General features: G+C 42.6%; 1 pseudogene; it reads left to right on the top strand.

Annotated features, from left to right (window-relative positions):
• LOC139302609 (poly(A) polymerase alpha-like) overlaps window positions 1-25,085 on the top strand; it is a 113,500-nt pseudogene that overhangs the window by 20,584 nt on the left and 67,831 nt on the right.

Raw genomic sequence — 25,085 nt, 5'->3', positions numbered from 1 at the left:
AGAGCACTTCATATTCAACCTGGGGAAATGGTGGAATGGGTGGATGGAGGATGGAGGGATGACTAACCAGTCCGAAAGTGCCATGGTAATATCCGTCAGTGTTGTGTATTTCTACATAACAAGTGTCCATCCACAAGGCAATCTCACCTCAAGAGAGTGATCTGTCTCTCCTTTCCCCTTGCTAAGAGGCTGAGGCTTTATCAGTAAGGCCATGATGAATTCTCAACAGACACCCACTCCGTATGGGCCCTGAGTGAGCATGCATTTAAATGAACCCTCTCTTCCTCTGCCTCATACTACACAAGGATTTCTAAACTCTCTCTCTTGTCAAGCACTACATCAAACACAATAACAACAGCCGTCCTAGCCCTCCCTCATCCCCTCCCCTCCCTTTTCTACCTCTTTTCTTTAAGTCATTTTCTTCTCTGACATTTTTCTTCTTGGTCCACATCACCAAAGAATCCTTTCATCTGCTTTTCACGATGGACTCATCTACATTTTTTAAAGCACCTTACGTCATATCCGAGTCTGTTGCTGCTCTCAATCAAACCACAAAGAGTCGTAAGCCATCATTCTTAACGGCCCTGTCTCTCGTCTCTTTTCTACTCTCCTGGTTTTGAACCAGAAGGTGAAAGGCAGCATCCTGGTGATCAGAGCATCAAAGCTGCCAGTCAGCCCCCAGGCTGGTGCATCATTCTCAGGGTGAATTACAGCGCTTTGAGACCCCCTTCCTACATGACCACTGCTGTTTAAGCTACAGCAAGCCAGCCACTGGTCTAATTACCATGAGAACCTCCCGCTCTGACCTGGTCTGCCATTTCAAGTCCTCAGATTAAAGGGGCATTACATTTTAGGAGGCCTTTCCTTGAACAGGCAGATTGATTGTAGAGACGGATTTCCTTGTTTGAATTTCAAGTTTCTCTAAATATAATATCATAAGAATATAATAAGAAGACTTTGGAGTCACCAAGAAGTGCATTTCTTGTTGCAAAGGAGCGCATTTATCCTCTTTTGGTAGAAACTAACCACCTGCCCTCACCTGCAGCCCAGGTACCAAGCTAACACGTACTGGACCAGTTTCTCCACGAGAGAAATCAAACTGTCAACCCCCCCCAGAAAGACAGCCAACAAGACTTATTTGTCAAAGTCATGGAGTGTTACTGGGATTAGTAACTGGATTGTAATACCTTGTGCTACTTGTTACTGGAAAAAAAGTGATCATATTTCTGTAACAAGTAACCAACTAATGTGTTAGTGCCCAACGCCGTTTGCTGGCAGCAGAGATTTTTAGGAAAAATTTGTTCGAAGTAACATTGTCACCTCAGCCTAACAAAATTTACAAGTCTCTCCACTGACAGACAGGATGTTGAATGTAATTAGGTTCTGGACAACTGGCACGTATTACAAAGAGATAACAGATCATACATGAAGTTTGGGAAAAATGCTTGCTCTTACAGACTCCTACCATGTCCCCTGATTCAGCATAATGGGCATAGGTAGTTCACCTCCAGCCGCTGGAAAACAATAACTTCACACCACATTCTGATTTTCCTCAATTAAACCACTGAAGTCATTGTTTCTCAGAAAAGTTCCATGAAACATGCGGTAATTATTCATAATCCCAACAATTTGAGTGCAGCTACCTCATTTGGCTCAGTAATTTCGGGGCTTTTCTGAAATTTTCTTGCATACATTTGCACATTAATGTGGCCTGTTGTATGCAGAGAGGGAGCGTTTTCCTGTGTGATGTCTCACACAGTGGTGCGGCCCAGTCGGGAGGCTGGGCCAGCTGAGACACAAAGATTGGTTTTGTTCTCCTTTTGCCGTGGAGCGCTTTAACACATTCAGCGTTGTTGCCTCTTGTCGGTGGTGTTGTGATGGCAAACAAACACCTTAGCGGGTGTGTGTTTCAGAGTGTGTGCGGTCTTATATGTCTCTGTGTGCATTATGCAAAAAGAATACATACAAAAAAAAATCAAGCTTTCAACATTAATTGTCTCATAAATTGTTACATTGCACATACCTGCACAGTCACATCTTAGATATTCAATCAAGACTTCTAATACTGAATGTCCTTGAAATACAGGGGGAAAAAAATCCCTACATACTGTATATCCATACATTTTATTTACCACAAGCTCTACCCCAATCTCCTCGACTCTGTCAGTCCACCCTCCCTCTTTTGCAACTTGGTCCACATCTTTCATGCTTTTCAACATTTTTTTTCCAACTAGGAGATATGACCACCAGTGTCTGTGGCCGGCTCTGCGGTGTGCTGTGACTGTCTCCCTGAGATTTGCATAAATAAGCTCCCAGTCCCAGCATGCCCACGCTGTTGTCCAGGTGCAAGGACATTTGCATATAGAGCTGTGATAGGGCTCCCCTGGGTCCCCTCGGCAACTGCTGAGCGGGTAGGGGGCCGGCAGCACCACAAATGAGTTCTGAATTGGAACCTCACCGCTGCCCTCCATTTTATGTGTGTGGAGGCACGGAGCAAAGCAGAGAGTGACCAGAGAGAGAAAAGGAAGAGATAAAAAGGGAGTGAGGAAGAGATAGAGACAGGGAAATGGGTAGCATATGGCAAAAGGCACAAACAACAGCAAGACAGACCGCTGGTTAGATATGAGAAGCCATATGTTTGATCCGTAACTTGGTTTGTTGCTGATTATTGACACCAGGGTGGATCAATCAATTGTTTATCTACATCATATAATGAATCCCATAATGGCTTTCAACAGCTCTGCTGATATATTACTGCATATTGTGTTGGACATCAACTAAAGCAATATCAGCCACGATATTTCTTAGCTTTCTCTGATGGCCCCATCATGCTTTTCCATTACCATGGAGTCTCAGTGGCCTTTTGAATCAGCAGAATATGGTTTGGGAGGCAGGGAGCCAGGCCCAGTCCTGATTAGTCACATGCAGCTCCTCTGACAATACTCTCTCCATCTGAGCACCATCGAGCCCCGTCTCTCATTCAAGAGACGACTTCTGATGGGACGCCAGCCAGAGGAGTCTTATGGGATCAGCAAAGAAAATCCTGCACAAGAACACATGCAAGGAATCACTCACAAACACAAATATCATACAAAAAAATCAATGTATCAAGCAGTAACAGACTACATGCTTGATAACCCTCAAATATATAAATATCTCTAAATGGTATGTAGCTCAATATGATGAGTTTGGCTCTACTACTGACCCTCATGATATAGTTGTATGCAAAGCTAACATTACAACTAGTTCTTCTTCTTGTCATTAAACCATCTCAGAAAGGGTTTTGCTTTGGTTAGATGTTATATCTGTGCAGCAATTTACAGCAGCCACTTTATATAATAAGTATAATCAGAATGGGAATTCCTGGGCAGTGACAGGGCACAAGCAAAAACAACCTCTTGCAGATTACATTCACACTCTATTATTGCACCTGGTCATCTCTTCTGAGAAAGAAATATTAACACAGAATCAATGCATTGTATGATGTCTACCGTTGCGAAGACATTTTGACCTCAATTACCACAGGATGTGTGTCTAAACAAGCGAGTGAGAACTCAAGGCCAAACAATAAGGTGTTATTCTTGTCAAAGATGCTCAGAGGTCAGTGAAAACCCTCATTAACTGGTGCCTTATTCCGGGCCATGAATGTTTTGCATTTAAGACATAGCTGCAACGAGCCAAAGCTAGGGGTCACATATGCAGTGAGATGCTACGTCACACAGAGAGGGCACGCTTCAAATCACACACACAAAAAAGGAAAGCACAGCAAAAAAAAACCCCAAAAAACCCATGTGTGATAGAGCCAGAAAAATGCAGAAAATGTAACACCTATGCTGGGATATGCTGGATTTTTCTGTTTCACAAATTGGCAGCTAAAAAGTCAAATGACCTGAGTCAGTTTTTAAATATATGTTCGATACATACACTCAAATACAGTCCAATACAACAGCCTTGCCCTAACATCTACCTTTACAAAGTTTATAATGTTCAGTTTTCAGACATTGTCGGGAATGTGTAAATTCACTTACATGATTATTATTGGGGTCATAGTTAAAGGTGGTGTTGTACTGGACTACATTCATTTTGAGAGTTGATTCTATTTTTTGTCCTTTCTATTTACATATGCGGGGGGGGGGGGGGGGGGCAGAATATTGGAAACACTTCCCAATATAATGCATCATCACTAACTATGACCCCAATACAGGTGTACTAATGAAGTGGCCACCGAGGATATTTAAATGTAGAGAATTCGACTTCTGAAGAGTTATCAAGTAAGGAAGCAAGCACTGTGGCAAGAAAACAAATCTACATTTTGATGGTGTAACTAGAATATCATTGAAGTCAAGGATGCTGCGTTTATGTATGTAACATGACTGCTTTTATCTCTGTAACGAATAGTAGAGTTTTGCTTAAGGAACGATTATATCTCTATTAGAGTTTGCTGAGGCTTTTGACTTGGAGCTCATTGAGATTTTTGCAATGTATTTCACAGCAGCAGTAAATTTACACAGCAAATTAAGTGAAACCAATGGCAATAATGTAGACATTTGTTTAACGTCATGGCTGACCAAGCATGGCTAGTGTGTCTGTCAGGTCAGTGGGATACATACAGAGTACATACAGAGGCGCCTGATTCAGATTCTGACGCTGATGTGGGGCTGAAAAATGTTGCAGCACACTGTTAAGTCTGTGTGAGCTGTGCTTTTGAAAGCCCCTGAAAACATATCAGAGCTAAAGTCTTAGTTATCATTTATTAAAAGTTTAACAGTCAAAAAGTAAAATCATCTGCTACATCAGGACTGTATGGGTGTGGTGTGATCAGATTCAACGGACAAGCAGCCTCACAACTGTCATTTTTGTGACATCACCTTTTGATGGAGCCTCAATTTAAACAATTAAAAATACGAATTTTAAAATTTTCCTCGTGAAATGACCAAAACCGTTGGCAGCTTTGGCAGTAAGTGATGTGTTCATTTAAGACCCCTTTGCTCATAGTAGGAAGCGGACTGAGAAAATTCCTTGTCTTAAATTTGCAAAGACTTTAGTAGGACAACCACCAATTTTACACATCACGCCACAACTGTACTCATGGCGTATCTGTGTGTGTGATGGTGATGAGCAGGAGATATTTACAATATGGGGACCTGTTTGTCACAACATTGCTCTACAGCGTCACTAGTGTTCACAACCTCTGCAGGGCACCTTTAACATGTTAATTGAGATTTAGCTCAAAGGTTAATCAAATACAAATTTTGCAACCACACATTGTTTTTACACATAAAAGAGCTTTGTTTTGCATGTGATATTCTCTCTTTATAGGATCAGCGAGAAGGGTTTTATATGTAATGTGCAACTGTGTGTGATCAATCCATTTACTGTGCATGATTGATACAGTATGTTTTGTCTTGTTAAAGTGTTCCACGGTGCCAAACAGGCTGAAAATTGCTGGTCTGAAGGACACCAAAGGCTCTGCTATTGAAGTCTCTCTGAGACTGGTATGACCTCCACTCCAAGTCTATTCAGGGGCTTTTGTTTGGTTCTTTGTTTGGCTCCAGGCTCTAATGGCAATCAAAAGGGACATGGTGGTCGTTCTCAGTCCTCGGCACTAATGACATTGGCACCGAGGCAGACAGACAGTGTTCATCCAATCCGCCGGCCTCCCAACGCAGTCTCATCGCCGTGTACCGAGCCTCGGCAGTGTCTCTTCGGAGAGCTCCCATTTAGCCATTCTCTGTGATTTCCCTCTCAGGAAACAACCAAATCATTTTCTCGTAGACACGCTCATTAGCTGACAGCCCCGTTCCCTGCCAGTTTCAACATTTGAATATTCCCGTGTGTACCTCAGCAAACATCGGAGGTTTCATCGTTTCCAACCGAAAGCCAGAGCCGATGTGCCAGCAACGCACTCCAAGGAAAAAGATCTAGATGCCAAAGCAATAAGCTGAGGTAGAAGAAAATAATGGCTCAAATGTTATGTTACTCAATGACATGATGAGAATACGTCAGAATGTAATTAGACATGTGGTTAGAAGGAGCTGCATATTAGGTTAACTAATGAAAACACTGGATGTTAGGCTACCATGGAGATAGACCCAAACCTGAGAGTATTGTTAACAAAATGTGGGGAAAAAGCCTTTAGCACAATCATGCACAGACACACACACAAACACTCATATGCATACCATCAGTTTCAGCGAGTTTAGTGCCTGAGACTGATTTTTATTTCCCTAATATGTTCTGCAGTAAATCTGCATTGTCTGTGGCTATTGAAATACAGAGAAAGAGAGATCAATATAATAGGTTTGGCACCTGGCCAAAATCATCCCTGACAATGTGCGAGGCAGGCATTTGAAATCATCGGTGCATATCCGCGTGTTTGGGGGATAAAAATAATTCCTCGCCTCTTTGCCAAGGAGCGAGAGGCACAATGCCCAGGTCTGAAGGGAAGGGTGCCACATGGGTCTGCAAATTGGCTCAGGCGATCAGACACGGGCATCTCATTTTGTAGAGGAGAAGAAGAGGGGGGGAGGGGGGGGGGGGGGCGTATAGTGGGGATAAGGAGGAGGAGAGGGAGATGAAGATGGGAGGTTTGTGTGTGTGGTGGTGGTATTGGGGAGGAGGTGGAGTAAGGGTGGTGGTGGTGGTGGGTGGATTGGGGGTAAACAATTCCAATGATTTCCCCAACCTGGCACAGTCCAGGATGTGGATGGCTGCACTGGAGAGGAATTGCAACGGGTTTATTTGGCTCTCTGTTTGTTTCTTTATTGGGAGGAGAGAGAGAGAGAGAGAGGGAGAGAGAGGAAGAGAGAGGCGGAGGGTGTCTGTTTCTTGTCAGAGCAGTCAGATATGAGGGAGGATGTTCAGAACAAATTATTTCATTCAGATGAACTGAAAATCATTCCTGTGCATTTGCAAACATTTGCTGTTGAAGTTGCCAATCCTGAAGTATAAGCCACACTCATGAATACACAAACCTGAATGTCGGGGAAGTCATTTCCTCTGTGGAGGCTGACTGATAACATTAACCTCTGGTGTGATGTCAATTTTAATGTCAGCCGTTTTAACTTGCGGGCAATTACGGCACAGTTATGAGGAGAATGCCAGATTTAAACACCCAACAGACCCAATATTACACTGCTATACATAAACAACTTCACACACATGCAAACACGCAGGTATAAAGGTAGCTTACATCAGGTTTCTTTTTTTTGTTTTACACGTCTGCTTTCATGTGCATGCACTCGCACATGCTTGGCTAACCGGATACACTTTGCACACAAGCATGCACATGCACACGTACACCCGCAAGCCTCCTATGCAGGTACCCTCGGCACCCTACAGACTAGGCTGCTGCCGAAGAAGTCTCAGCGGGAGTGCGAGATTAAAAATGACAATCACTCGGGGTGCACGGCAAACACCACAGGAAACGCAGGTGCCTTTGTTAAGAGACACCCAGCGCTCTAAAGGGCCTAATTATCTGCTGTTATTTTGGCAGTTATCAGGCAGAGAATAACTCCCCTGCTCAGACTCAGACTCACACAGCGAAAAATTACTCACTCGCTCACAGTGAGGTATTATATTGCACCACTGACAAGGTATGCATATTATATGCCGTGTTCACTAGAATTTTTCACAATAGAGTGTTGTGGTTTCCTGTTTTGTACGGAAAGGAAATTATTAGTATCAGCCTGATCATTAAAAAACCCAAAATGTAATGACTCTGAATTGCATACAACATATTTTCCAAAACAACTGCCAGGTGTAAGATATGAAAATCAGGAAAAACTCCTGTTTTTTAAAAGCACACCAAATAATGCTGACTTCACATTCATTTGCTCATAGATCATAAAAATGAAACGCAGAAACAGGGGAAGATATTAAAAGCCGTTTCCCCCCCTGCTCTAAAGGGCTAGGTGGCACTGTTGGGCATGCTTTCAGTCACACGCATACATATCCTCCTCTCAGCTCATGAACAGATAATTGGACAGTTTTATGGAGGATATGAACTCTGAAGGGGAACTTAAGCCATCTAATCATTGGCATTCAGCGTATGCTATTCATATGCATAAATACAAATAAAACACATTCTCTGCCTGCACAAAGAGAGCCCTCACTGAAAAGGAAGTCGTACTACAAAACACCCATATTCCGCTGAAATTGAACTAAAGATTATAGGAAGTGAAAGACTTCAGGTAGAAGAATCTCTAAATATGTATCTTTTTTTCTCCATTTCAGCATTTCTGAGTTTGGAGATTAATCAGTGTGCTACAATATAATATACAAGTCATGAAGACATAGATTCTCTATTTATTTTCTGCACTTGAACAATCGAAGTGCAACAATGCTCAGCTTTGATGGCAGTGTGTGTGTGTGTGTGTGTGCACATACATGCATGTGTGTGTCTTTTCAAGCAGCTGACAGAATTCATACAAGGGGCACATTTTAGCAAAGCATTTACATCTCGAGCATTTGCGACCATGATATGATTAAATCAAAATGTTTTGGGATCTCATATGTATTTCAACACGGTGTTGAACGATGTTTCAAGTGCCTTTACTGGGCAGTACTTGAATCCAGAACGAGGTGCAGCATATTGCAGCACAGCATAAAACGAAGAATTTCTTTTTCAAAAGATGTATCAAACAAATACAGCTTTGTTGTTTATGTGTTTACATCATCACTTCAACTTCTGCCAGTCACCTTTCTGTTTCCCCCTCATGCTGTAGCCGCTAATGTAGCCAGCTCCATATAATATGCAGATAATGGTGCATCAGTGTGTCTTCTCCATGTCGCCCTCGCTGCATTACAGTGGATCACACGACACGGGCTTGCCCTGCAGGAATACAAGCCCCTTGTAATTGAAATGAATAAGAGAGGGGAGGAACATGCCTACTGAGAGCCCAAACTTCTCGCTCTCTCGTCAGTATATTCAGTGGGGATCCAGCCTTTAGCTGGCACCGCCAGTCTCAGCAGCTCTGTCATGGGGGCTGAGGCTCGTCTGCGTGGCTGATCGGAAGTGGCACGGTCGAGGAGAGGAGCTCTCAGCCTGGGGTGCAGGAATGGGGACAGTCCCCTACGGTCTCCTGCTCCCTCTCCCCCTCTTTTTCCCCTCTCTCTCGTGTGCAAATGCATATCCATCTCTTATGATCTTTCGGTCTTCTTCTTTTCCCCTCACTATGATCTCCATCTTCCTGATTCCCTCCCACTCTCTGCTCCCTCTATCTGTTTCCCTCTATCTTTGTTTCTCTCACACTCTCTCCTTCCCCACGGCCCGTCCTTCCTTCATCTTAATCCCTCATCCTCCTTGAGTTGTGGAGTCTCTGTGTCTTTTTCTTTTCTTTTTTTTTTTTTTTGAGAGAGGTGAGTTTCAGATTCATGAGGAAAGAAAAAGTAGTCCTGTTGTGGGTATTGCAGCACCTGTTAAACTTACTGCACTTTGTAGAAAAAGTAATTCACATATTTTATGCCTTATGCTTGTTTTGGACACATATGCACACTCTTCTTATCCTCTCTCTTCAACTTTTCCTCCTGCACTCGCTGAAGTTTTAATATTTCAGTGACATTTCCTCCGTTTCACACTGGATGTGCTCTTAACTCATTTGCTTGAGGTTTCTGCAAGATGCACATACAGTAGTTCAGGCACCCATGGCACACACTTGCTCCCCGCCTCCTCCCCGCACCCGCCTCTTGCCTCTTTACACTTCACCCATCTGTGGGGGCAATTATGTGCCCCCCTCTCATCCCGGCGCAGCCACACACACTCAGCGAAACCACATTCATCCCTCAGTGCACCTGCATCCCTCATGTTTCTTACAGTCCCACAATGCCCCCAGTCTACCGGCCTACAACGCCCCAGGTTCCTGTGAGAGCAGATCATTGTCATCTTTCTCTTTTCTCTTTCTATCTGCTCCCCACTTTGGTGACATACACATTATTTATTTTATGACTGAGGACTCAATTTAAATTCCCTTTCTCCATCAGTCACACGCCACACAATGGCTTCCTCCTTATCTACTGGAGTGTCCTTTTTACAACACATCAGGGCACCATAACACACCAATAAATTCTACTGTTTCCGTATTCTTACCTACTGAAATCTGCGGTTTAAATTCACCCGGACGGGGGAAAGTGGCTATGAAAAAAATTATTACAGTTTGCTCCTCCGCATGTCGTCGTGATAGTTGTAAACAAGTAGCTCCTCCCTAACTTTCATTCTTTTTTTCTGGTTTTGTAAGGATTCCTGCAGGAGAGAATAAACAAGCTGATTATTATTTTTTTTCTTGTTATTCAGGAGCTTGCTCGCTAACTTTGCCCGCGCAGAGGACAAACGTGTACACGAGTCGGGGTGACATTGCTGACCATGTCCAGCGGCCCAATTACCTCTCTCCAAATATGGCGCACAAAAGCACGGGCCGGCGTATCTGTACACATGGTGTCTGTTACTCCCCAATTATTCCTGCATAAGCAGATTGTGTGGAACATCAAACTGGGGATGTGATGGCTCGTGTGCGGGCTGCCTCCAGCAGAGTGCTCTTTCTTTCCTATCATTTGATCTCGTATTGTAATCCCAGGTGCTTTGAATAATTTATAGGATACAGCTTCTCGTTAAACAATAATTTATATGTGTCTATGAGAATTGATTCCACAGGAATGCACATCTAAATAATGAGAGAAACTGCTGCATTTCATCTATAAGGGGGAGCAGAGAGATAATAATAGCAAAACAAAGGCATTTCAACAACAACAACAACACTAGCAGCAGTATTAATAATAATAATGATAATTATAATAATAACAGGAAGTTAAGTAAGGGGATTTTATTTGCTATTGCTACAAATTGAATAAGTTGAAGTAACTTCCTGTAATAAGACATTCATATTATTGTTATTATTATCTTATTATTATAATGTAATTATTAGGAATGCTATGCAGATAACATGTATATATATAAAAGATGTAAAAAATGTATGTTTCCACTGTCAAAAATCGAAACATCTCATCTTAACGCGCACATAAAATAGGTGTCCACATTTGGACTTTGAGGCTCCCTGTGTCATTTCACCCTTCTTTCACTCGCAAGCCAATATACTGCATTTTCCTATTCACATCCACTTATCAATTCGCAGGAGAGGACCATACTCATGCATGATAAATTTATTGTTAATGCAAAAGGCTTGTACCGCCCAGTGCTGATGCCCTCTGAGAAATGATGCAACTGATTCCTTCTGAGGCGGAACAATCAAAATGTTCATCAGAGGAGAAGATGTGAAAGCATGGAGATGTGTGTGTGGATGAACTAGAACCTAGGTCACACAGTTCACATTATGTGTTTTTAGATGGTAAAACACCTCATGAAAGGCTTCAAAATGTTAGTGTTTTTTTTCTTTTTTCTTTTTTTTAATACATTTTCAAATGTCCAGCACTCTTAGATGCTCACGCTTGGAGTGATCATTACATACACAGAATTAGCTTTGAGAAAGAGGCATTTAACTCTCACCTGGCAACCCTGTTCTCACATGCTCTCAGGATTTGATACTGACTGAAATCTGACACACACAAAAAATAAAAAAACACTTCCTGTGCAGTTTATGTTATGGTTTAAAAAGCAGTGTGGCATGCATAAGAATGAATACGAAAATGCAGTGTTGGTTAAGGTGCAACACTGTGAAGAAAGTTTTATTGGGACCTCTGTAAAGGAGGAAGTTTGCCCGCTTCTTACAGGAAGTGCTGGGGACCAATTATCCAGAAGTGTGACGCTGTCAGAAGTCTCCAGGTTTTGTCAAGTCTTCTGACACCCTGCCAGTGTTGTTCTCTGGGAAATGGAACTGTTGAGATTTTTTTTCCCCCCCAAATGGGATGGGGGGAAAAAAAGACTGCATTCGTGAGTAGCCTAAGGGTCTGGATTTAACTTCTCCTGGTCGATACATTTTTAATTATCATTTCTTTTTATCTCGGGATATGTGATAAGCATTCTGTGTTTGTTTGGAACTCCCCCCCCTTTTTTCAGAAATTTTACAGTGTCTTGAATTGAAATAACTGACATTAAAACGTGTAAACGTCCCTCATTAGCGACAAGATTCGAGATGTCGTCGCTATCACATGGAAATCAGAAAAATAAGATGATAAAACGTAGATTAGCATTTTAGAACTGCCTGCATCTAGTGCATCATTCTGCTTCAAAGAAGAAAAAGATAAATGATGATGCCATTAAAAGTGAACTAATTAAGGAATGCTTCTTTTAAAAACTCATTAACTGCACCCTCATTTACATAATGATGCATATTAATTAAGTTTTAATGAATCTGAGCTTCCATCAAGTCTCCTCTCCTTGGCAGTGGAGCCATCTCTACAAATGAATAAACACTTCTCTTAAGTATATTTCTCCCTGCAAATGGGAAATGGGTTTTAAACAATAGCAACAAACAAACAAAAGCCTTCAATCTCCGCTCAATAGGAATATAATTCAAGGTCAAACTTCAACAGAAAAATCTACGTAAACCTCTTATTGGTTAAAACAAACATATATTAAAAAAAAAAAAAAAAAAGCTATTAAGTGTAATTCTGTCCTATGTAACATATTTATTGAGAGAAACATTTCAAAAGCTTTTTTTTTTTGAGCAAATCATTAATTCCACACTGTGTCTTTGCACAGAGGAAGAGTACAGTGACAGGCTATGGGTTGCTTCTAATGAGATGCATTTTAAATTAGAGCGCACCTCTCACATTGCCAGCTGGTGCTTGCTCAGGTGCTTCTGTGTTGTGAATGACGGAATGCACACACACGCACACGCACACACACACACACACACACACACACACACACACACATCATCATCATCATCATCATCATCCTCTGTCCCTACCATAACACATAAACCCTTCAACAAAAAGATATTTTCCTCACAGTGGAGGCTGGCTGTGGGGTCTGAGTGACTGGTGTTAATCCGGGCTTTTGCCACACTTTAATTATGTCATTCCTTTTAGTGAAATAAAAATCATTACAGTACTGTAAGGGACATTTTCTTTACCCAAATGAGATGAGCGTAAGTTTGCTTTAGAGCAGGAAGGAGCCAAATCTCTTGAAAAAAAAAGAAATAGGATTTTAAGATGAGTTAAGTTCTGGGTTTGTTTGGACCCATTTCAGCAATAAAAACCTGCTATAGCCAAGTAGAACACTAAGTCGTACTGTAAGTTGCATGCTTTTCTTTGTGAATTCTTTTTTTTGGGGGGGAAATGAGTGAACTCTACCAAAAGTTTGGTCGTAATAATAACCACTGTAAAAAGCGGAAATGTGATGCCTGTGCTCCAGATGAACGCTGCCTCATTGGTTTGTTTGTTTGCGTACCCTTGCGTCTCCCCAGCTGGCAATGTGGCAGGCAGGTAAGCAGCCAGGCGGGCGAACACAGGCACTCTCTGAGGCAAGCGAGCTCGGAAGGGTTAAAGGTCATAACGATCAGATGATTGGAACTACAGAGGGAAAGTGTGTAGCCATGTAGGGAAAATGGGGGAAGCAGATGCCTGTTAATTAGGGGAAATGTGACGGACAAGATTTGATCAGCGAGGGGTACGGCTGCCTCCTGCAGCACGGCAGCTGTTGCGAGGGGGGATGCTGGTGGGGCTGGTGTGTGTGTGCATGTGTGTGTGTGTGTGTGTGTGTGTGTGTGTCTGCATTCCCGTCCCCACAGGGCACCGCCACACTTCACAGACATGCCAGGAACCGTCCGCAGGCCAATGCAGTGCCCTACGGAGAGAGACTATTTACAGCACAATGCAATTCAACTCATTAAACTCTCAGATGAAGTTGTATTTGTCAGTGTTGACTCTTGGTGGGAAACTTGATTTGTTTCTGTGGAATTTCCAACATCCGTAGTTTTGTTTTTTAAAGTTTGGGGTGGAAATATTTTCAGTGTACACGCACTTAGCTAGCAGGCAACAAAAAAAAAGGGATCAATTTAAGCCATGAGTAGTATACTTTCAGCCTGTATTTTATTCTGTTTTGGATCCAAATTTAAACTGAACAACATTTTATTTTGTGTAGGCTCAAAAAAAACTGAAAAGATTGGCTTTTATTTTGTTGTCAGACCTTCCTGCGCCCAATTTTAAGATATTTTCCTGCAGCCCAAAATTATGCATGCTACTGTGTGGGCTTACACGTCAAACATTTATCATGTTAGACAACTGCTCAGAGTGAGGAGTGTATTATTTTAGTCTACCATGCAGGTATATTGAAAGCTGGAATTTGTCATAGTCATACCTTGAAAAACGCAATTCTAAAAATAATTTACCCACCCATATCATTCTTTCAAATCCTTCACCTTGGAGCTCTGAGTCAGACTTTGATAACTACTGACCTAGACGTTTGCCGCCAGCCCTCCGCTGACGGACTCTTTGTCATTCTATTTCTGAAAACACAAATATCCCACGCTATCTGTCACCTTTGTCCTTTCAGTTGAGAAAGCAGTTGGAGTTTCAGTAAGCTGCGTAACTCCTCCACCGATGACTCTCTGTCTGTCTTTCCGTCTGTCTGCCTCCTTGTCAGCACCGGTGTCTCCTACTTGCCTGTTTGTTTAAGAGTGTTTCTATCTACGGTCGTGTCAGACGTTCATGCTATGTGACCCTATTCTAATGCTCTTGCGTTGGACATGTAATTAGCATGCTGTGAGACAGACTGACGAGACAATGCTGACAGATATCACTAATACAACACACTCAACTAGATTATGATTCTTGGAAATGTTCGCTGCAGTTTAAAACATGGAGAAGGGTGAGAATAGTTAAGCGAGGCAGACTGTTAGTTCAGCTAGTCCGAGACAACTTTTTGGAAGAAGTTGCTCGAGAAAAAGATATTAAAGTTATTTGAGAATGAAAATGCAGATGCAAACTTGTGCCTTTCGAAATTGTGCGTCAGTAAGTACAGATTCAATGCGTTTTTACAGGAAGTAAGGTGTCAACATGTTGGTTTTTAATAACATTAACAAACATTAGAATATGTGTATGAGGGGATAATGTAAGGATGGATGTGGTTTACCATGAATGACAGATAATATCATATTTAACCTAAAGTAAAAGAAATGTTGCGCTCTCAAAAGCAAATTATATTTGAAAGTACTCAAAAGAAAACCAAAAAATGTAGGCACATACTTACTTACTTACATTTATTTGATATATGAATTGAATATATAATATATCCAACATATCTAAAATGTATATCCATATGTTTTTGTATGTGGAACGTGTGAGAAAAAGTACCACTATGTTTGCACAAGTTTTTAAAAAAAATCCTCATTTGCTTCAATACCTATACTCTATTTGATACACTTTAGATGTTTTATGTTAAATTTATCATTTCATTGTTTCAGCAGCAGAATATGGAAAAAAATATTGCTGCCGAGAAGAGCCCCCCCCTCCTTCCCTCCTTCCCCCGACACCCACATCACCACCACCTATTAAAACTTATCTTTCTTTAATCAATTGTTAAATGTCATAGACAATCATCATTTAACACTGTCTTCCTGTGTGATTCTTTTTAATCTGGCTGTAAATAGGGCAGCCCTGTCTATCACTTCAGCTTCTGCCGTACACCAGAGACTTAAGGTGTTTCAACAATAGCTCACGAAAAAAAAACAAAGAAGCACTTTTTTTCTCCCTCCTCATCTCAAATCCCCGCAGAGAACACCAAAGGTATGAAAAGTGAAGAAAGAAGGAAATAAATCCAGGCGATGATGAATAATTTGAATGTAGAAATGAAGCTGTTTCAGGAGTGAGTGAGATACCGCACAAGGAGCAGCCATGGGGAGCGTACAATTAGGTCACCCAAAATAAAACGCTATCCTCCAGAAAGTCTTTCTTGGAGTTGTCAAATTCAATATATTTCACTGCCAACAGAATTCTTGATTTGGCTGTGAAGTGAGAGGGCGAAAGAAAGAGAGTGAAGGCCTATTTGAGAGAGGCAGCTCAGGACCACGTACATTTCATAATTCATGTGAAAATGGGGACTTTTCATTTAAAGTCCGACTATCCTCTATCCTCTTGGGGGGGGACAACAGCCAGAAACATGTTGTCTAGCATGTGTTAAGGAGCATGATGTGTTTCTGCAACAATATCTGGTGTTCTCTGAGTTTATGAGAGCATACAGAGACATTGTTCACACTTCACGTTGACTGTGTATTAGATTTAATGACACTCAGAAAGAGCCCTAGCCAATGGAGCACACATGTGGCCTGCCGCGCCACCTCATGTACCGGAGCGGGGTAACAAAACTTTGGGGCGGTGGAAAGTTTACAAAGCATCAATGCGGTGACAAAAGTCAACAAACAGCCCCAGCCAGCCACCATCTCTCTCTCACTCTCTCTCTCACTCTCTCTCTCTCCCCAAGACACCCAACAGGAAGGCGAGGCTCCTCCGGAGAGCACGATACGGCACGTCTCCAGGTGACAGATATGTCACACCACCTAAAACCCCGTGGCACAATTATACCTCTGTCGCTCTGAAGGGAGAGGGGAGGGGGGGAGGGAAGAGGGGAGGGTGTGGGGGGATGGGGGGGTAGTGGGGGAGGAGATGGTGGGTACAGAGAGAGAGTGAGTGAGTGAGAGGAGAAGTGGAGGGTGTGCGGGGTTGGTGGTGCTGGTGGATGCTTTACTCCTGGCTTATTCAAAGAGACAGCCCAAGGGATGCCTCTCGCTCTTCTAACAAAGCACTTCTTTTTTTTTTTTTTGCCTTTTTTGTTTTTTTCTTGAGTATTGCTGGGTGCGCTCCAGTCAAATCCTCTGGGCCCCAGTCTTCCCCCACAGCCATTTGAGGATGCCTCAGAAACTTTTTCTCGTAGACATTGGGCCTGTTTCGGTGCTGATGTTTCAAATGAATAATCCAGCGCTGCTGCGGCCATGCGGAGGGTTACTTGGGGAGTGAGGATAGATGGCGGTTTAATGTCAGACTTACAGCTGAGGGAGTGTCACTTAGTTCATTGTAGTGAGATGCACAGCAGTGACAGCTGCTTTCAGGTAATTTTGTGAAATTCTTGATGAGCTTTTCTTTGCTTAGCAACTTAGCAAAAAGCTAATGAAATATGTTTAAAACAAAATAAAACATTACATTTTTATTCTCACACACACACACACAGTTTATATTAGCTCCTTCTGACATGTGATGACTTGAGAGTGCCTAATACGGGCCCACGGCTTTAACAATGCATGAGTGAGGGAAAGAGAGAGGGGACGTGCTCGCACTCCAACTAGGTCAAACTGTCTAAGGAACAAAACAGAACAGACCTCAAGTTTGCGGAAATCATTACAGGAAAACAAACTTGTCACTCGCTTGACACCCTTGACTGTTTTGCTTTCCGAAGCAGAGAACGATAATAATAATAATAAAAAAAGAATCTCCATTGCAAATTAGCCTCTATGGTTGTGAAGTTTTTCCCCCGTTTGAAATGCATATCAAAAAGCCAGCCAAAGCCACAACTTACCTTGTCGTTGACATCGTGGGACAGGAGAAGAGAAAGCACTTTTCTCTTCGAGAGCTGGTTTCCGATTGTATACACAAGCCCCACAAAGGAAGATAAACCAGAGGCACACATTCATAAAATATACATTTGCTTCTTTGTCTTTCGTTAAGATCTTCAACAAATAGTGCTGATGCAAGAAGGACAAAAAGAGAGAAGGTTACAGGGTGTTTGGAAAATGGAATTGCAGCAGCATTACTTAACCCTTATCTCATTGTACTTTCTTTATGAATCTCTGTTAATCATGAAAAGAGACTCATTTATTCTTAAAGCAGCTTTAAGGGCATTTTCAGCACTGTTTGCCACTCTTTCAGGTTAGAAAGCAGATGTACCCCTGCTAACTCTCCTAAAACCACACTGACAGACGACTGGGTGCAACACTTAGTTTGTCATTATGTTGTATGTCGATTGCGAGATATCACCCATTTCCTGGTAGTTTATTAACACCTGCAACCTGAATTCCTTTTGTCACTTTGCACATACAGTCGCTACCCAGCGAACCATGTAGGGCATCTGCTCCTCACCTTGTCTGCCCACGCCTGCTTCTATGGCCATGCTATGACTGTGTGTGTGTGTGTGTGTGTGTGTGTGTGTGTGTGTGTGTGTGTGTTTGTCTGTGTGTGTGTATGATTGCCGGTACAGAAGAGAGAGCGGCGGGAGTGACAGCGCCCCTTCCCAAGGTCACGTCCAAGGAGAGTCGAGCCAATTACTATGCAGATCAGAGCTGATGGCGTTTAAGGGGATTGCTCCGATGCAATCACATTAGCTGGCCAGAGAGGAATCTCCACGCTGACCCCAATCACAGGGGCTACAGCGCCGGGGTCAGCCGGGATGGAGGACTGCCGCCCATGTTTTCTTTTCACAAAACACTTTTTCCTTATCTCCAGCAGGCACGTGATTATCAAGCCAAACAACCCTACGCCTCCACCCCCGGCCTTCCCACAGACGTGTACTTGCATATATATTTTTTAAGAATGCATGCGGATTGCAACGCATACAGTATATAGTAGCAGTGTGTGGGCATTTTTTGCTTCTTCATGGTAGACTGAGTGATAGACAGACGCACGAACACAACCCTACAATGCTCACAGTTGACCACAGTTATCCACAAACATACATTGGCACTTTTCTTGCCATATATTTCTCCCTGCTCCTCTCTTTTCTCTCCCAGCCGTCTTTCAGGTGAATGCCTGTCTGTGATCCGCCGCGGTCTTGGAGGGCAGATTGCAATTTACTCTCTCCCTGTGGGTGAGGTGTGTGTGTCCAGGTTGTAAATATGCCTCCTCGATCTCTCGCTCTCTCTTTTTTTCTTCTTCTTTTCTCCCTGTGTTGGACCCTTTCTATCCCCTCCGTTAGTAGTTTCCCTGCTGCAGGTATGGCCAGTAATGAGACTGAGTTTGATCAGGTCGCCTTGGTGTTCCTGGAAAGATCTCACTTGAGCCACTGGCCCGTAATGGAATCTGCATCTAATGCATACATAAATCACACCTCTTTCAGGACATTTTCATATGCATAATGTCTCCCCCCCCCCTCCACCCTCCTTCCCATTTCTCTTTCTCTCTCTTTCCACCCGATGAGCTTTGTATGGAGGGATAAGGGGGGAGGTGGGGTGGTGATGGAGAGGAATGGCGAGATAGAAAAAGAGAGAGGTGATGAGTTCCTCTTTTTGGTGCCTTTTCCTTTTTTTTTTTAAAGAAAGAGAGAGACCCGTCAGTAATTCTGTCCTGTCTATTGTGCTGACAAGACTGGCTGAGTGGTGAGATGATGCTAAGATTGGGGAGGATCTTCTTTAGGTGGCTGCTCGACATCTGTTCTCGCCGTCTGCATCCTGTGTGAATGTGTGTGTGTGTGAAAGACAGAGTGAGAGAGAGAGGAAGAAAGAGAGAATCTGAGAGTAAAAGAATAAATAATAATAGCTAAAAAGAGTGGAGAATTTGTCAATCCTGCACATCGCTTGGACTTTGGGTAGACTTGGGAAGGACAGTCGCTATGGCCTCTCTCTCTCTCTCTCTCTCTTTCTACCCCTCTCTTTCCCTCCTCAGAAGCTTTGTTATGTTAATGCCGACGGATGTGGCAGATTCACGGTGATTTTTCATCTGCCGGTGACGAGAGATAAAAGGCAAGTGACGAGGTGTCGCGATCGTCCTCACTGTTCGCCTCTCAGTCACTAACAAGCTTCTGCATTGTACCTCCGCCATTTTCCACGCGCTCCATTTGCATCTGCAAGCCTCCACTTCATCCTCCCTCCTAAAAGTTTATGCCTCCTCGTTAGGGCCACGTAGGTGTGAGATTAAAATGTTGGGCACACTTTCATTTTCATAAGCATACTGACGAGTACTGCTCATGTGTGGCTGCTCATGTGTGTGTGTGTCCGGTGTGTGTCTACATGTGCAGGGCACATGTACATCTGTGCGTGTTGTAAAGGAGATATTACCATACAGCATCCATGCTAGTGAATGTTATTTATTTATTTGAGTACCTCCTAAGTATGTGGCACTTTTTTCCCCCCTGTAGATGCTCTGCATCTCTTTAGATGATACAAGCTGCCATATCAGCACAGGCTAACCCATCCTTAATCACATTTGCATTTTTATTTTGAGATATTCCTCAAACGTTTGCATTATTGAGGATTTATGATGAGCTCTTCGCCTGATCCTCCATCAACTTCACTCATAAAGAAGGTTCTCCATAACTCATAGGCGAGTGGAATATGCTGTCCCCCTGAAGTAATTAGATAGCAGAATTCTGATATGGAAAGTTTGAATAAATCACTTTGTTTATGAGTGCTGAGGCCTTGAGAACGGGGGAGTCAAAAGGGAGCCCTATTCACACCAAGAAAAGAGGGGGAAAAAAATCCCAGTGTGTAGTTTTGCCAGAGTGTGGTCTTTAGACACTTAACGTCTTGTAAAGATACATTTTGTAGTTAAGTCCATTATTTCTATCCATGATGATAACATTGTACTCACTAAAATAATGGCTGATATCTGGGTCCAACAGAGTCCAAAAGGTCAAAACAAGCAGTCAGGAGATCAGACAGGTGGGAAACAAGTCAACCAAGTCTGTTCATCTATAACCACTTTACTTTGAGGTAAAACCGAAAGCAAGCACATGGGAAATTTACAAAATACAAAAACTACAACATGACCCTTAACTCTATAATTGGAATTTGAACCAATAAGTCAATTTCTTAAAGAGCCTGATCAGTAAATTGATTTATGCTTTTCATTTGTCCAAGGAGACTGAAAATTCATAATTTGAAGCCTGCACTACAAACCTGGGGCATGGCCTCTCAAAGATGTGGTCGTGGTGCATGATGGGAAATGTAGGATTCAGAGTTCTTGGAGCTTGACACATAGTAGGAACTAAAAGTTAAGATATCTTGGCTTCTGCTGCTTCAATTCTGACCATTCTTTTTAGAGTACCCCCTTTAACACATCCATGGTTTACTGTGATGGATGGTTATAGTGGTCAGTGGGGGTTATTTACTTTTCACCTTTGTTTTCTTTTCTAAACAAGTCAGATTTTTCTAGGGGGTTTATTTAAAACCTGTCTGATTGTTTGACTGTTCGTATTTTGTATATTTTTGTATAATGTTATTTCATTAGAGTCTGAAAAACATCAAACCTGATACAGCCCAATGACAACAAGTCTGAAGTTAAATGATTGCTTTAATATAAATTTCATGTTTGTGTGTAATAGTATTCACTATTTAACCACCTAGTAATGTTCACACTCTGGGACAATGACCTTAAGCAGGTGAATACTACTGTCTCATTCTCTGTCTCTTCTTTTCTGCGAAAATTCAAATGATGTTCCCTCCAATGCAAAATGAGTGTTTTTGGCAAATCTATGGGAAATGAATCAAGCCGAGTTTTATTAAAAAGGATTTGAATATTCAAATGAACGCTTGACTGATCTTTTGTTTAAGCCCTCTTCCTGTCACCAGTTATTAGCTGAAGAGGGTGAAAAGTTTCCCGTATTTTGGTGAATTTCACATTGGATTTACACTGGAGGGGATTTTATTAAACCATTATTTACATTGACTCATTTCCATTTTGGTTCCCTACAGAAAGTTCAAGCTTGACATTTTTGAACAAACTTCTGTGTTTTTTCTTATTAGCTTTTATTATAGATTTGCAATGATGCTTCAGTAAAAATAGGATTTCCAGTCACTGTTTACCGATATAATTGGCTATCTGGAATAGAGAGGTATTGGGTGTGGGGCTAAACTTTGGGATGAAACAGAAATTACTGCCTCAGTGCCTCTGCCTAACTGTAGGTAGTTATTCTACAAATAGAAATCTCTGCCTCGTGATAATTACTGCCACACACTCTCAGAGTGATGCAATATGAATATGTGAAGCCATTGTATGTGGGGATCAAAATAATGACATGTCGGCCCATGAGAGGAAAGGATTAAAAATGAGATGGATTGTTTTTTTGCATGAAAAGCAGTTCAGTGATGTTGAACAAGCGGAATTCGGTGCAGTGATTCAAAAAAGGACAACTTGCCCTCTGTGTGAGGCGCGTTAAACAAACCAAGTAATAGTGGCAGACTTCCCATTAATTAAGCTTGAAGGATTCAGTTTCAATCCTCCATTTGTTGATGGGGAATTGCATACTTCACAGCCTCTGCCCCTTTGATGGTAGTTTTGGGACCAACAAATTGATTGATGGATAGCTATTTGCATGTATCTTAAAATGCATCTTTTTTTTTCTCCCCATTTTTATTGAAAATAATGAAATGGAAGTAAGTGTGTGTAGGTGGGGCTGGCTGTGTGTGTGTGTGTGTGTGTGTGTGTGTGTGTGTGTGTGTGTGTGTGTGGTGGTGGTGGTGGTGGGGAGCCGGCTTGTTAAGCAGAATTCATTTTCCACCAAATCATAATGCAATCATAGTGGGCCTGCTTTATTGTGCCAGTCAGCACATGCACGCACACACAAACACACACACATACAAATACATCTTACTCTGTTTAGGATTTGATTTTATTATTCCATCTCACTGTGTCCTATTCAAGCATGCACAACAGCCAGACATTCCTATTTATTTATTCTCAGACTTTTATAATCAGCCATATCAAGCATGTGCAATGCTCTTACACACTTCCTTCATGTCTTGTGTGAATCACATCGGTCTAGAGCAAAGTACCACTTTGTTGCCAGCACAAAAGCAAGGCTCGATTACATGTTGGCCTGGTGTAAGAAAATTGAAACCCTCTATAATCCCACCTTAAGGAAATTACTTTGATTTCCATGTTCATGGCAATTTCATTATTGATGAGGCAAAGTGAATTGGCAGAGGTGGTGTCCAAAGACCTACATTAAGTGCAATATTTAAATTGTCCCCCTCTCTCAGTATGAGCTGTGACCTTCGGGTGCCATGAAAGCCCAGCCTTATCACCAAGGCAGTTAGTTTGCCTAAGGCATATGAGATATAAGCATATGTATATTGATATATTGAGGTAGTTCGTCCCTCGGCAATGCAATGACGCGGGATATATATTTATATCTAGGTGTCCGGTGGACACAGTGCCTGTGTCCACTGATGAGAATGGGTATCTGGCTCCGCAGCATGTGGGTGAATTTACTCGAGGTAGTGTATGCAGGGGTTTCAATCTCCCTGCAAACCATTTGAATATAGGCCGCTGATTTATTACCTTATTTGGTCTGTCTTCTGTATGCAAATGCATTAGTGGGGGGCGGCTGGCAGTAGGGTTGAGGGTGGCGGTGGTTCTGGTGGCGGTGGGGGGGGGGCACACTTTGGTTGTATGCATAATGAGATTCCCAGGGTCATCCCTCCGGTGTGTCAGGGACCCGTAGTGAAGAAAGCCTCCAGGGGATGTAGAAGAAGATGGGGGGGGGTTCCAGGGGAATGGGCCCCACTAGGCAAAGTCCCCAGGTGCCCTCCCACCCCACCCCACCCCACCACCTCCACCCTTCACCCCTCCCTCCTAAACTCCTGGCAGTTCCTCAGCCTATCCGCTGCCAGCTCTGTCTGCCCTCACTACGCAACCTAGCTTACGCCAAGTGTCTGCTGTGGCTCTTGGCTCAGTGGAAGTGCATTAGCCCTCATGACAATGTACCCCCCCCCCCCCCCCATCCCACCCCCCCTGCCAATTATGGATCTGATCTGTGTGTTTAATAATTGCCCTCTTCAGACGCATTCAATTGTGTCCAAATGGGAGTGGAATTGATTTTTTGTAGGAAATTAGCCGATTACTTTGAGTGCCCCCCTAATTTGAATCGATTTGAATAATGGTTATTCATGTGATCTTTGCCTTTGCTACTGTGCTGCGCAACGACACGCCCTCAAGGTGCAGCACCGCCACTGTGATAAGTACACTGTATACACAAGTGTTGGCATGCGTGCAGCGCTTGATATTACAACTTCTTTCATAACTTGAGAAAATGTAAAATGATTAATGCATTAGAGGAAAGAAAGGAGATTGCAAGGGCATGGTTTAATACACAATCTTAAGATCCGTCCTTTCAGCTGGAGATCAAAATCGTTTTTATCATTTGAGAAGCCAGATTTGAGAGCGGCCTTTTGGTTCCTTTAATGGAGCTCAGGATGTGCCTTTGATTGTTACTGCTCAAACTGTAAATAAATATATGGTTTTCATTCGCTCGCTTACATGTGTGGTTTTCACGTGAAAAATCCCACTGGGTCAGAACGAGAATGTACAGAAAAGATCTCCTGCCACAACTCGCTTTTGTTGAGCATATATGCAAAGCACAAACCTGGGTGCTCTCATCCGTAGCTGAGTGAACGCTGCCCCAGCCATCATATGTGTCTCAAAGAGAACTGAGGGACACAGACAGTGATTTACCCCAAACCCCCCTCCCCAATAGATAGACAATAGGCCTGTCTGACACTTAAAATATTAAAGAGTGGAATATGCACCGCTACGTTGATCTTCACTATCAATATTTAACATCCTCTTATGCATGTATGCTGAGTTGTCCAATTTCATTAAGGCCATTTGTCATCCTGGAGGGCACTGGTCTTGGGCCCCGAGGAGCCCAGGGACAAAGCGAGGGGGGCGCTTGTGTCACCAGCACCCATGTGGGGGAAGAGATCTGCCTTCCTTTATGCATATATATACACTGAATACAGGTAACAAGCAGACGAGTAAAGTCTGTTGTTTTGATCACTGACACTGGTTCAAGTGTCAATCGTATGAAGAGTGTTTTGAGTGGTTGAAACATTATGAGCAGTGTGTCGGTGTGGATTTAACATGTTACCCACAAATTAAAAATATGTGTTTTGGCTTTGTATTTGGACCATTTGAAAGTTGCTGTGTGTGTAAGTACGTGGGCATGTGTTTCTCAGATCTGTCAAAGCGTTTGAACAAATCAACATCTGGTTTTCATTTACTCAGAATTACACTTTGAATGTCATTGTGTGGGTACATGTTCCTTTTTTTTGTCATTATAGAGAAAATGTATGAGTGCCTAAGAGAAAGGTGCAAGGAAGTATATAACCACAAATTGTGCATTCATCAGTTTGTCTCTGTTCTGTGGGCGTCGCACTGAGCACGTTGACTAAGACAACGTGGTATACATGGGGCACTATTTTCTCCCC

The sequence above is a fragment of the Enoplosus armatus genome, chromosome 19, assembly GCF_043641665.1.
Source record: "Enoplosus armatus isolate fEnoArm2 chromosome 19, fEnoArm2.hap1, whole genome shotgun sequence".
Classification (NCBI taxonomy): domain Eukaryota; kingdom Metazoa; phylum Chordata; class Actinopteri; order Centrarchiformes; family Enoplosidae; genus Enoplosus; species Enoplosus armatus.
This window is presented reverse-complemented; position numbering and strand designations above follow the sequence as displayed.